Source organism: Dreissena polymorpha, chromosome 3, assembly GCF_020536995.1.
Source record: "Dreissena polymorpha isolate Duluth1 chromosome 3, UMN_Dpol_1.0, whole genome shotgun sequence".
In the NCBI taxonomy this organism is placed as follows: Eukaryota; Metazoa; Mollusca; class Bivalvia; order Myida; family Dreissenidae; genus Dreissena; species Dreissena polymorpha.
The window spans coordinates 42,335,887-42,348,494 of NC_068357.1; the positions used below are offsets into that span (position 1 = coordinate 42,335,887).

A 12,608-nucleotide genomic window follows, 5' to 3' on the forward strand; every position below is an offset into this window, starting at 1 on the left:
AATAAAGGGCTACTTAATTGCTTCCAATGAAAGGCAAACATATAGGTCACATGTGTGATGCACCAGTTTTTATAACCACGATCTGAGCAAATAATGGGCTTTAAAACTTTAGTGCAAGCTAATCGGGGACAACACTTTCCAATTTTAAGGAGTTTTATGTTTAAAGGTAATCTCTTTCAACTGAAAAAACAGTCTGGTGTAAAGTGTTATCCCTGATTAGCCTAAGCAGATTGCATGGGCTAATCTAGAAAAACTCATTACACACATGCATTAAGCACAGTTTTCCCAGAAAGAGACTCAAATAATCTCTGAGATATTTGACTGTTACATAATATTTGCACCCTCTGTAATATAACATGAATCAATCACGTGCAAAAGTTCTGTGCAAATCTTTTAATAACACTTCAGATATTCTTGTTGCATCTGATTTAAATGTATTTCTGCTTTGCTAAGAAAAGTTAGAATTTTGAAACACATACCACACTCCAGAATCTATTTTATAACGAGAATTAGTTTTTATGCCCTCGGATCGAAAGATCAGGGGTGTATTGTTTTTGGCCTGTCTGTCATTCCGTCATTCTGTCATTCTGTCATCAAAACTTTAACCTTACATTAAAGTTTTGGAATAACTTTTGAAATATTGAACATAACAACTTGATATTTGGCATACATGTGTATCTCATGGAGCTGCACATTTTGAGTGGTGAAAGGTCAAGGTCAAGGTCATCCTTCAAGGTCAAAGGTAATAAAAACAACAAAAAACTTTAACCTTACATTAAAGTTTTGCAATAACTTTTTAAATGTTCAACATAGCAACTTCATATTTGGCATGCATGTGTATCTCATGGAGCTGCACATTTTGAGTGGTGAAAGGTCAAGGTCATCCTTCAAGATCAAAGGTAAAAAAAAACACGGCGCATTAGGGGGGCATTGTGTTTCTGACAAACACATCTCTTGTTCCAATTACAACCACAGATGTACAAGTTCCAAAATTCAAAGCTCCTGTCTATTTTTTATTTACTGTGCCAGTAACTGATGGATGTGCAAGCTGACAAGAAAATATAATCCCATTCAATGTAAAATAACAAAACTACTTCATGATTCTTAGCTGTTATACTGTTTTAACTTTCAAAAGAAACTAACCAGAATATAATAACAATAACTACTGCTCCATATGACCATTACAAATCAAGCAATACAGATCGGCTCTTTTTTACTAGCATTTAAATATCATAACAGTTCATTCCATCTTCAACGTTTTAGGTATTAAACTCAATTATGCTTACAGAAAATTCATAATCCTGTTGAACTGGCAGCGGTATTTAGTAAGGCAAAAAACGTGTCAGTCAACACACAGCCATACAAATACCGTGCCCTTTTTAACTTCTGGCAGCTTTGTCAAAAACTTCTTTTAATTGACTCTATCTGTCCATCTCTCTCCAATTGCTTTGTTATGCACATGTCAGATATTTTAACAGTCATCCTTACTTCCCACTGATATGGCTTATCAAGGGGAAATATCTAAATGCATTTATTTTGTCACCTAATTAGCATATTTGTCAAAACATTGTACTTCTAATTGGCAATCTGTAAAGTTGATATGGTGAAAAACGTGCTAGTTTTCTGTGCTGACAATGAGACATTTGGTTTGACAGAAGCTATTACGAGCTGTTACTAAGACAGGATCTTTTTTGCATTAATAAAATACCAAGTGGACTGCACATATGCTTGAAGGTCCATAAAAGGTTGGTTGCCTTATAACTGGTTCAAAATCTTAACATTGGAAATATACTTATTATTTTTTCACAGATATTTAGAGCTTGGCTACAAAGTTATGAACATGAAACAATAAATAAATACAACTGTTGCAATGCTTCATGATAAACTTAAATTGATTAAGTACTCAGGCAGACAATATAATACATGGATTCAGAAATAGTATAGTGGAGTAGTAAATTATTTATGGTGATGTATATGAATAGACACATTTGTCACATTTTGTGCGAGATTTGTAGTGTTTCAAGTAATAATCACAAATTAGAAAGTGTAAAAAAACTTAATTTATAATAAAGCAAATTTACGTTGTTTTAAAACTGTGCCATGATCAATTAGGATTGTCGTCACAATCAAAGAATTGCAATTAATGTTTGAAAGATTTCAGATAAGAATATCAGTGAAATTGATGAATCTCCCCATAATGCCCTTTGTCAATGTATGGGTTATTTGTGCGGAAACAAATTATTAATTAAGAGGTAATTGCTGCCTGAAAACTCAATTTAGCAGAAAGATATAACAATATGTGCTTGTCAACAATGTACCGTAGGTTTCCACGTATAGCGCGCACCCGTGTATAGCGCGCAGGCTGTTTTTTAAATGCAAAAATGGAGAAAAAAATATTTCAAGACAATAAAACCACCAAATCGGACCGAAAATGGCCGCCATTTTACTATTACACAGTCCAATAATCCGGGGCATTGGAAAGCTTAATTAAGCATTCAAAATAGGAAGCGTCATTATGATTAGGAGCAGGGGTTGCATAGCACTATACTTTTCTGACAATTTTATAATTTTCTAGCAAAAGATTAACAGTCCACGTGCATTTCGTGAAAAACGTGAGAAAATAAGAATTAGTGTACATCGTGTGATTTTTCCTCGGGGAAAGCGTGGGCATTACCGGTAAATTTGAATTACGCATAGAAGACAGGGATACAATTGTTGAGGTATGCGGGCGAAGGACTATATTTTTTGACAAATTGTTAAGACATCTGCCAATTACGAAGTGCAAAATGATCCCCTTTCACACCTACCGTTACCCGTAAAAAGACCTCGTTCGCACCTACCTTTGCCTGCTCTCGACAACAATCCCCATCGGAATTCATCGAAAAGGAAGTGTTAAAACACAAACAAAGAAATGTCCGCAAGTTTATTCAAACAAATTTATTTTGACAAAACTTCTTCTACAGCGTTCATACCTACCAGTAGCGACTTCTGGTTGTTTCGACAATGGCCCCTCAGTCAGTAAGATTATAGGGTGGTGGTTTTCTGGAAAAAAAACATGGCGGCCATTTTGATTATTTACGATTACACAACATATTTTTACCAATTTAGCAGCCAGGATAGCGTTGTATCAATGTATAACGCGCATCAGCTTTTTAATTTGATTTTTGGAGGTAAAAAACTGCGCGCTATACGTGGAAACCTACGGTAGGAATACTGCAGGTAAAGTTTTATCAATTTCATATTTATAGTTCTTGTGATCTGACACAACAAGAATATCAGTGAAACTGATGGATGCTCCCCAATGAAAGTGGTATGAGAAACTGAAACAAAAGTGTGACGGAAAAATCTATTATTAGCCTTCTTGACCTTGACCCCAGAGACCTTAAACCTCATCAAAAGGTAGAGGTCCATGCAAGGTACCTACATGCCAAATATGAAAGAGATCGGTAAAGTATTGAAGTTGCTATGAGAAACTGTAACAAAAGTGTGACCGAAAAATCTATTATTAGCCTCGGTGACCTTGACCTTGACCCCAGTGACCTCAAACCTCATCAAAAGGTAGAGGCCCATGCAAGGTACCTACATGCCAAATATGAAAGAGATCGGTTAAGTATTGAAGGTGCTATGAGAAACTGTAACAAAAGTGTGAGACGGAAAAATCTATTATTAGCCTTGCTGACATTGACCTTGACCCCAGTGACCTCAAACCTCATCAAAAGGTAGAGGTCCATGCAAGGTACCTACATGCCAAATATGAAAGAGATCGGTAAAGTTTTGAAGGTGCCATGAGAAACTGAAACAAAAGTGACAGAAAAATCTATTATTAGCCTCGGTGACCTTGACCCCAGTGACCTCAAACCTAATCAAAAGGTAGAGGTCCATGCAAGGTACCTACATGCCAAATATGAAAGAGATCGGTTAAGTATTAAAGGTGCTATGAGAAACTGAAACAAAAGTGTGACGGAAGTAAGGAAGCAAGGAAGGAAGGACAAACTGGCAACTATATGCTCCCCCAAAATTTTCGGGGAGCATAAAAATGTAAAACTCATCAAAAATAGTAAAAATTAACTAAATTTCCTTGAAAGATATTTGAGCGGAACAACATGAAAACATGTTGCATATGAAATAAAATGCCATCAAATTCAGACATTTCATGTCCCTTGTAAATCAGGGAATGCAATCAGTATTCAAAGGGTAATAACTCCCCGTAAAAAGGGACCCAGGGAAAGAGAAGAAGGAAATTTAGTGGGATGAAAAAAATTATCATTGAAGTTCGTTTAGAAAGCAATGGCTATACGAGAAGCATAAAAACATTAAGCAACTCTCAAAATGTAAGAAGTAGAAAGCACATATTTTCCAGTCACTGTTAAAAGTGTATCATTCAGCAGCTGGCATCAGACCTATTAGCTCTTTCAGTGCTGAAACCGAATTTTGAAGGCCTTTGCAAACAGTTTGGATCCAGATGAGACGCCACAGAACGTGGCGTCTCTTCAGGATCCAAACTGTTTGCTATTCTGATAGTATTCTTTGAAAAAAATCAAAGAAAATGCTAATTTTAGACATTCAACAGACGACATTTTAGCAGACGACAAATTTCCCAGCATGCAAAGGGTTAAATGCTCGTCTGTTGTATTAGAGAGGATGCACTGCCAGGCAGAACGGCTCACAAAAAGGGTAATAAAAGACTTCAAACATGCTACATACTTACCTATAATAAGGGGCTTAATGCGGGTGCAAACGCCGTGCATAATTATGAACACGTCCCAGATTAGCCTGTGTAATCTGCGTAGGTTTATCATGGACAACAATTTCCGCACAAATTCGATTTAAACATACTTTCTTTAATGAAATATTCCATAAAAGCTGAACAAATCATCCCTGAAAAGCCTGTGCAGACTGCATATGCTTATCTTTGATGATACAAGTTATGATACTTTGTTAGAGTTAAATTTCTCATTGTAAAACAATCTCTCTCATACATTAGACAACCTACCACATTTATACAATTATGATAAGGTCTTAGGGCATTGATTGGCTCAAAGGTTTGTTTGTGTTCAGCTTGCATTTATTAAGAAATATTTATACCCTGCCAATGTTGACTACATTTATTAAAGGAACTGCATTGATTTGTACTCTAAAATAAGGTAATATGTCATAGATAGATAGTTTGTTGTCTTATTATTTTTTTATTTATGCCATGTTATTCTGCTTTCCACTAGATTATTTAGTTCAAGTATCATAAATATTGAAAATAGGTGACTGTGCATGATGGCATTTGTGTATTCATTAGATCTGTTACAAATAGTGAAACCTAGATTATTACAAGCAGACAAGTTGACCACAGGCGGTAAGCGTGTGGCTATGATATTGATTAGTAAACACATCATTTTGAATGAAAAATAAATCAAATTATAATAAAAAATCAACTTGTCTGAAAAAATAATAATTAAGAAATAACATGGTACACAACTCACGTGACCTACTCGTCATCGATCAGACTCTATTCAAGTATGAAATCTTCAAGGAATAAAGACACACCTTTGCGTTTGACCAATGAAATCACTCGTGTGTTTAAAACGTCGGCCAGTTGAAATTTATGTAAACAGGTTTCAAACGCCACTGGACAGTTAGTTTTTGATGCATAATATAATGGCAAGAACGGTAAGAATGTTTTTTCATACGTTTTATTGAATTATGGTACCGAGGTCCTATAACTTTGCAGGAGAAATGCCCTTTACTCCGTGAAGATTTCATTCTTTGATCGGGTCAGATTAATGATGAGTAGGTCACATAAGTTGTGTATCGTGTTATTTCTTAAAACTTGACCCAGCAGTTGTAAAAATATTGCAAGATACATATGTACAATTCCGGAAAGTAAATTCATTTTTGCGTTGAATAAGACCGAGTTCTTGGAAATCGCTGCACAATTGATGAAGTTATGGCTGTTCAGAGCGATGCACTCTGTTTTCTGGTGATTTTGAGTTGAATACGCTGTTGTATATATATACAGTGTTCATTCTAGAAATCGAAAAGTAGGGGGGAATTTCCCCCCTCACTTTGAAAAATAGGGGGGATTTTTCACAAATGGGGGGGAATTGATCAAGTACCATTTATATGTTTTCATTTTCGTTTTAATGTTTATTTGTTTTAACTTCTACATTACTTAAAACAGTCAAGTCAGTGAAATACCATTGTAACTGCTGTTAAATATAACTGCACTTTCCATAGTATATTGCTGACTTAAATAAAAACAAAGGATTATGAAAATAATTGTCATGATATATGACGTATACAAAAACAATCGTCTGCTTTTCTTCCTTAATCATTCACGAGTCGCATCCCTTTATTTTTTTAAACGAAATTTCTTATTTTTTAATTAACCCAAGTATCATTTTAAACGAAAATTCTTTAAAGTTTATTAACCTGTGAATCGAAGAGTTAATTCCCTTTGATTTCCGGTGTTTTTCTCAATAAATACGCGAAGCAGAATTTAACAGTTTAAAAAACCCGTAACGGATATAGAGTGCGCGAATTTTCTCGCACTCATGCTGCAGATGTGCGCGATCTTTGAAAAAATAGCGCGAATCGCGCAATCGCGCGGTCTAGAATGAACACTGTATATATTTGATAGTGATCTTAAATTTTTTCAGAGAAGTTGATTTTTCGTTATAATTTGATTATTTTTCATTCAAAATGATTTTTTTACAAATTAATATCATAGCCACACGCTAACCACTTATGTGGAGTGGACGAGGTCAAGATAAAATAGAAGATTAAGTGATACAGGTAGATTATAGATAGAAAGGTACATGTAAAAACGAACAACTCAGTAAGTATCAAATAATTATAGCAGTTGGTGTTGGTGCTGATGAAACAGTAAAATGTACAGCTTTGGACAGAAGCAGAAAAGACAGAAGGTCAGATGGAAAGACTGAACAATAACTATATTAATCCATTTATGCCTAGCATCTAGAAAAAAGGCCTTGGCAAACAGCTTAGACCCAGATGAGACGCCGCATGATGCGGCGTCTCATCAGGTTCTGCGCTGTTTGCTTAAAGGAATTTCTGTAAGAAATATTCTAAATATATAGATAAATATACAAGACATCCCTAAGTTTTGAAATAAATTGATCCACTTTAGAAGGATGGGAGAGTCCACTAGGCTTAAATGGGTTAATCATGCATGAACATCAGGGTGTGGAGAGGGAGAATTGAAGAATTAGAGACTGAACAGGTGTAATGTTGTAATGTGAGCGATGTTTGAGAATGTGTGCCAACTGTCTGCTTCATTTTCAACAAGTTTGTCTGATGCTTCAATTCATTCTGACTTAATTTGATCAGTATCTCTCATCACATTCTTAACTAAGAGAGCATCCTTTAAAAAAACATGTTTAAAATCAGGTGTTATCTAACTCCTGGTAATTTCATTTGAAAATTATCAAGCATGTTGCCTATTAATGTCTCAGTCTAGACAAACTCTCCAAAAGAAATCCTTTTTTTCAATGGAATTTCAACAAGGTTAATGGAGTTGTCTCCCATACCAAAACACTTCAATACTTTTTTGTGACTTCCAAAATTACCCCTCTTATAAAAGCCTACAAGTTGTAGGAAACAGGTGTAGTACTGGTGTATGTCTTTTCTAATTAAGGTTTATTATACAAACAAAATTGTTTCCTCTAGGATCCAAGATAAATAACTTCACTCTTGTATCTCCAGTACTGCTTGTTTTCTACTACCAAATTTTGCAGGGTAAGGATTTTCAAAATATTTTTGTGATTCCACAAGACACATTGTAGAACTATCAACATGATAGAAGTGAAACAATTAATTATTAACACGAATTAATAGCGGTAAATAACTGTACAATTAAACCATTTCTAAGATCAGATGACAGCGTCAAACTGTATCTGGTGGAAGAGTAATTTTGAAGCTAAACACATTTTAAAACTCTAGGCAAATGAAAAAAATAACTGATGCACAGATTTTTCAAAATAATTTTAAAAATTCTTTAAAAAAATGGCAGAAAAAAGGCATGGGTCTTATTTAGATGGATGTTTACCAAACTATGTTTTGTCTTAACAGGTCATGATGTTTCCTTGTAAGGCTGGTATTCCATCTATCCGCATCCGTATCCGCATCCGTATTCGCATCCGTATCAGCAAAATCGTAATACGGACGCTATATTCCATTTATCCGCATACGTTAAATGTATCTTTTTTGGGAAAAAAAATATAGTTAAAACTGAAAATTATAATTTATATACTTATTATGAAGGACAAGTGTGAATTTAAGTAGATATATGGTACAAATCATCATTCTGTCTGTAAATGAATAAAAATGGTAAATACATGAAACATCTTCTTCTTGTGTCTTGGCTATAATTTTCCAAACATTTGAAGTGAAATCAGAGTCCTGATATGCAGAACTGCGTTGGTTGTATAATTCCAGGTAATTTTTCACTAATTCGATTAGGTTTTAAGTTGATTTTTGAGATGACAGCTTCCCTCATCGTGCTAAATGCTGTCCGTATCTTGTCTGCATCCGCATTAGAATGCTCACTTGAACGTTCTTTTGCGGACGCCTTTTGCGTGTGCGGCTATGCGGATGTGGATGAATGGAATACGCTCAGTGCATTTCTACAAGTTCTATTTTTTTGCGGATGCGGATATGCGGATGCGGATACAGACAGATGGAATACTAGCCTAAGGTAAATTTCCCCAAATACAATTTTAATATTTAACCCTTTACCACTTAGATACATATTTTCACGCATTTGTAGTCCCTTAGAACGTTATATTTAATTAAATCCTTTTTTACAAGATTCAAGCTTTTAAGGCTTTGTTTCCAACTTTAGATACTGATGAGCAGCAAACAGCATAAAACCTGAACAGACTGTGAGTTACTCGCAGGCTGTCCTGGTGTAATGCTGGTTGCAAAAGCCATTTTAACTTAGCTTCTTATGGGTGAAAGGGTTAAATAAACACTCAGTAAATTACTAGATGTTCAATATATAAATCGTTAAAGTCAAAAGTGTAACTGCTGATTTAATGCAATTACATGCAAGTGGCTTGACTGTAGCTGTTACCTGTTCCTCCTCAGACTCCCACGTCCTGTTCCTCCCAGGGATATCAATGGGGGGTGACGGCGGGGGTTTAGGGTTGACCCCATTCTCAGGCGACCCTTTAGTGATGTCCAGACCCACGTTGCATGGCACGGCTTTCCCGGGTCGCACCCCTTTCCTCTGGAACACTGGGATACCAGACCTGGGGGGTCTAGGTTCTGACATGGCGCAAATACGGGCTATCTGCAAGTATAAAAATGCATCGAGATGTAGAGGGGATGAAATATGTTCTGTTTGTGTACTATGATAACAGGGGCAATTAAAGTGACACTGTATCATGCAAGGCTCTGAACACCAGTGTGGTTGGGCGCAATCAGTCTGTCTGTTTACATGCTAGTCAAGATAGGAGGAACAGAAATTCTGTTTCCATGTTCCCAAATAGAAATAAGTATCCAATTAAAGACCTATTCAGAACTTAAATCTAAGCATTTATCATTTATTCTGTTTGGATTTAGCCTAAAAAGACATATGTACACATGAATCTCAGAAAAAAGTGCTTTTATGAAATACAAGGGCTAGAAAAGTCAAGTATTTAGTTGTATCAGAAGCAACAAAATGCAATAGTACATTTGTTTTTTTTGATATAACAAACTTTTGTATCACTTGTATCAATATTGCTTATCAGATATAAAACAGACAAAGTAAATCCATAGATGTTTTGTTTAAACCAGTGTTCATAGTTGTGTTTAATTAACATACTGCTTAAATTAAACAAGGGCTCTCCGTTGTAGTGACAGCCATTGTGTGAATATGTTTTTTGTCACTGTGACCTTGACCTTTGACCTAGTGACCTGAAAATCAATAGGGGTCATCTGCGAGTCATGATCAATGTACCTATGAAGTTTCATGATCGTAGCCATTAGCGTTCTTGAGTTATCATCCGGAAACCATTTTACTATTTCGGGTCACTGTGACTTTGACCTTTGACCTAGTGACCTGAAAATCAATAGGGGTCATCTGCGAGTCATGATCAATCTACCTATCAAGTTTCATGATCCTAGGAATAAGCGTTCTTCAGTTATCATCCGGAAACCATTTTACTATTTCGGGTCACTGTGAACTTGACCTTTGACCTAGTGACCTAAAAATCAATAGGGGTCATCTGTGAGTCATGATCAATGTACCTATGAAGTTTCATGATCCTAGGCATAAGCATTCTTGAGTTATCATCCAGAAACCATTTTACTATTTCGGGTCACCATGACCTTGACCTTTGACCTAGTGACCTGAAAATCAATAGGGGTCATCTGCGAGTCATGATCAATGTACCTATGAAGTTTCATGATCGTAGCCATTAGCGTTCTTGAGTTATCATCCGGAAACCATTTTACTATTTCAGGTCACCGTGACCTTGACCTTTGATATAGTGACCTGAAAATCAATAGGGGTCAACTGCGAGTCATGATCAATGTACCTATGAAGTTTCATGATCCAAGGCATAAGCGTTCTTGAGTTATCATCCGGAAACCATTTTACTATTTCGGGTCACCGTGACCTTGACCTTTGACCTATTGACCGGAAAATCAATAGGGGTCATCTGCTAGTCATGATCAATGTACCTATGAAGTTTCATGATCCTAGGCATAAGCGTTCTTGAGTTATCATCCGGAAACCATTTTACTATTTCGGGTCACCTTGACCTTTGACCTAGTGACCTGAAAATCAATAGGGGTCATCTGCCAGCCATTATCAATCTACCTACGAAGTTTCATGACCCTAGGCATAAGTGTTCTTGAGTTATCATCCGGAAACCATTTTACTATTTCGGGTCACTGTGACCTTGACCTTTGACCTAGTGACCTGAAAATCAATAGGGGTCGTCTGCGAGTCATGATCAATCTACCTATCAAGTTTCATGATCCTAGGCCTAAGCGTTCTTGAGTTATGATCCGGAAACCATTTTACTATTTCGGGTCACTGTGACCTTGACCTTTGACTTAGTGACCTGAAAATCAATAGGGGTCATCTGCGAGTCATGATCAATCTACCTATCAAGTTTCATGATCCTAGGCCTAAGCGTTCTTGAGTTATCATCCGGAAACCATTTTACTATGTCGAGTCACCGTGACCTTGACCTTTGACCTAGTGACCTCAAAATCAATAGGGTCATCTGTGAGTCATGATCAATGTACCTATGAAGTTTCATGATCCTAGGCCCAAGCGTTCTTGAGTTATCATTCGGAAACCACCTGGTGGACAGATCGACAGACCGACAGACCGACCTACCGACATGTGCAATTTCCAAAGCAATATACCCCCTCTTCTTCGAAGGGGGGCATAATAATGAGTTCACCTGCAAGATATCAACATGTCTAAATGAAGACCCATAAAAATTATCTTCCACAAGAAAGAATTAAGTAAGGTAGACATTCCAGTGAAGTCAACCAGAAATTGATAGACATGTTTCCCAATATTGAATAAACAAATGTAAAACATAGTAGATCTGAAGAGTAAGGTGTAACTCTGCTCAGCAAGTGTTGGTAACTCTGCTCAGCAAGTGTTGGTAACTCTGCTCAGCAAGTGTTGGTAACTCTGCTCAGCAAGTGTTGGTAACTTTGCTCAGCAAGTGTTGGTAATTCTTCTAAGCAAGTGTTGATGGTTAGCAAGTGTTGGGAAGTCTACTCAGCAAGTGTTGTTGGTAAATCTGCTCAGCAAGTGTTTGTAACTCTGCTCAGCAAGTGTTTGTAACTTTGCTCAGCAAGTGTTGGTAATTCTGCTCAGCAAGTGTTGATGGTTACTCTGCTTAGCAAGTGTTGGGAAGTCTACTCAGCAAGCATTGTTGGTAAATCTGCTCAGCAAGTGTTGGTAAATCAGCTCAGCAAGTGTTGGTAACTCTACTCAGCAAGTGTTGGTAAATCTGCTCAGTAAGTGTTGGTAACACTGTTCAGCAAGTGTTGTTGGTAACTAAGCTGAGCAAGTGTTGGTAAATCTGCTCAACAAGTGTTGGTAATTCTGCTCAGCAAGTGCTGGTAACTCTCAGGGACCGAATTTAACCTATTAAGGCACTTGCATTTTTGTGCAAGTTGATTTTTTTTCACTTGCAAAATGAAAAAATTACTTGCAATTGGGGAAATTTATATTTTTTATTTAAAACAATACATTTCTTGGACCAGATTGCTTAAAATTGTGCATTATATGTTGGCTGCTTAAACAAGCTAAATCATTGTCGCTGTCAACAACATAATCTAGATTGATTTTAAATTCAGTCATCCATTTTTTAACTTTTGAGAGTTGCTGTCGGCTTGGCTTTCTCCGTAGTTTATGGAGCTTTAAGTTTCTTTGCTGTCTCAGCGTCCTCGGACGCCGGCCTCTTCAGAAATTTGTCCATGATTGATGAACCTTTTTGATCATGCAGACAGAAAGATTTTTAGAAAGTCGCGATCACTGAAACGCTTATTAGCCGCAAGCGCCTATCAAACCATAGCTCGTACTAGAGTAGCTTCCCTTGAATCTTACAACAACAACAATGGCTGCTGAATGTGTTTAC

General features: G+C 36.6%; 1 protein-coding gene and 1 long non-coding RNA gene across 2 annotated transcripts in view; both read right to left on the reverse strand.

Moving 5' to 3' along the window:
• LOC127873841 (kinesin-like protein KIF26B) overlaps positions 1 to 9,220 on the reverse strand; it is a 258,849-nt gene extending 249,629 nt beyond the window's left edge. The window contains exon 1 of the mRNA XM_052417894.1: positions 9,086 to 9,220. The gene's annotated coding sequence lies outside the window, so the exon portion shown is untranslated. The remainder of the gene's footprint in view (positions 1 to 9,085) is intronic.
• Positions 9,221 to 10,170: 950 nt separating this feature from the next.
• Positions 10,171 to 11,217, reverse strand: LOC127873846 (uncharacterized). The gene is made up of 2 exons (XR_008046414.1): positions 10,681 to 11,217; positions 10,171 to 10,535 (listed from the first exon to the last, which is right to left on the reverse strand). It is a non-coding gene; the product is annotated as an uncharacterized LOC127873846 (long non-coding RNA).
• Positions 11,218 to 12,608: the final 1,391 nt, after the last annotated feature.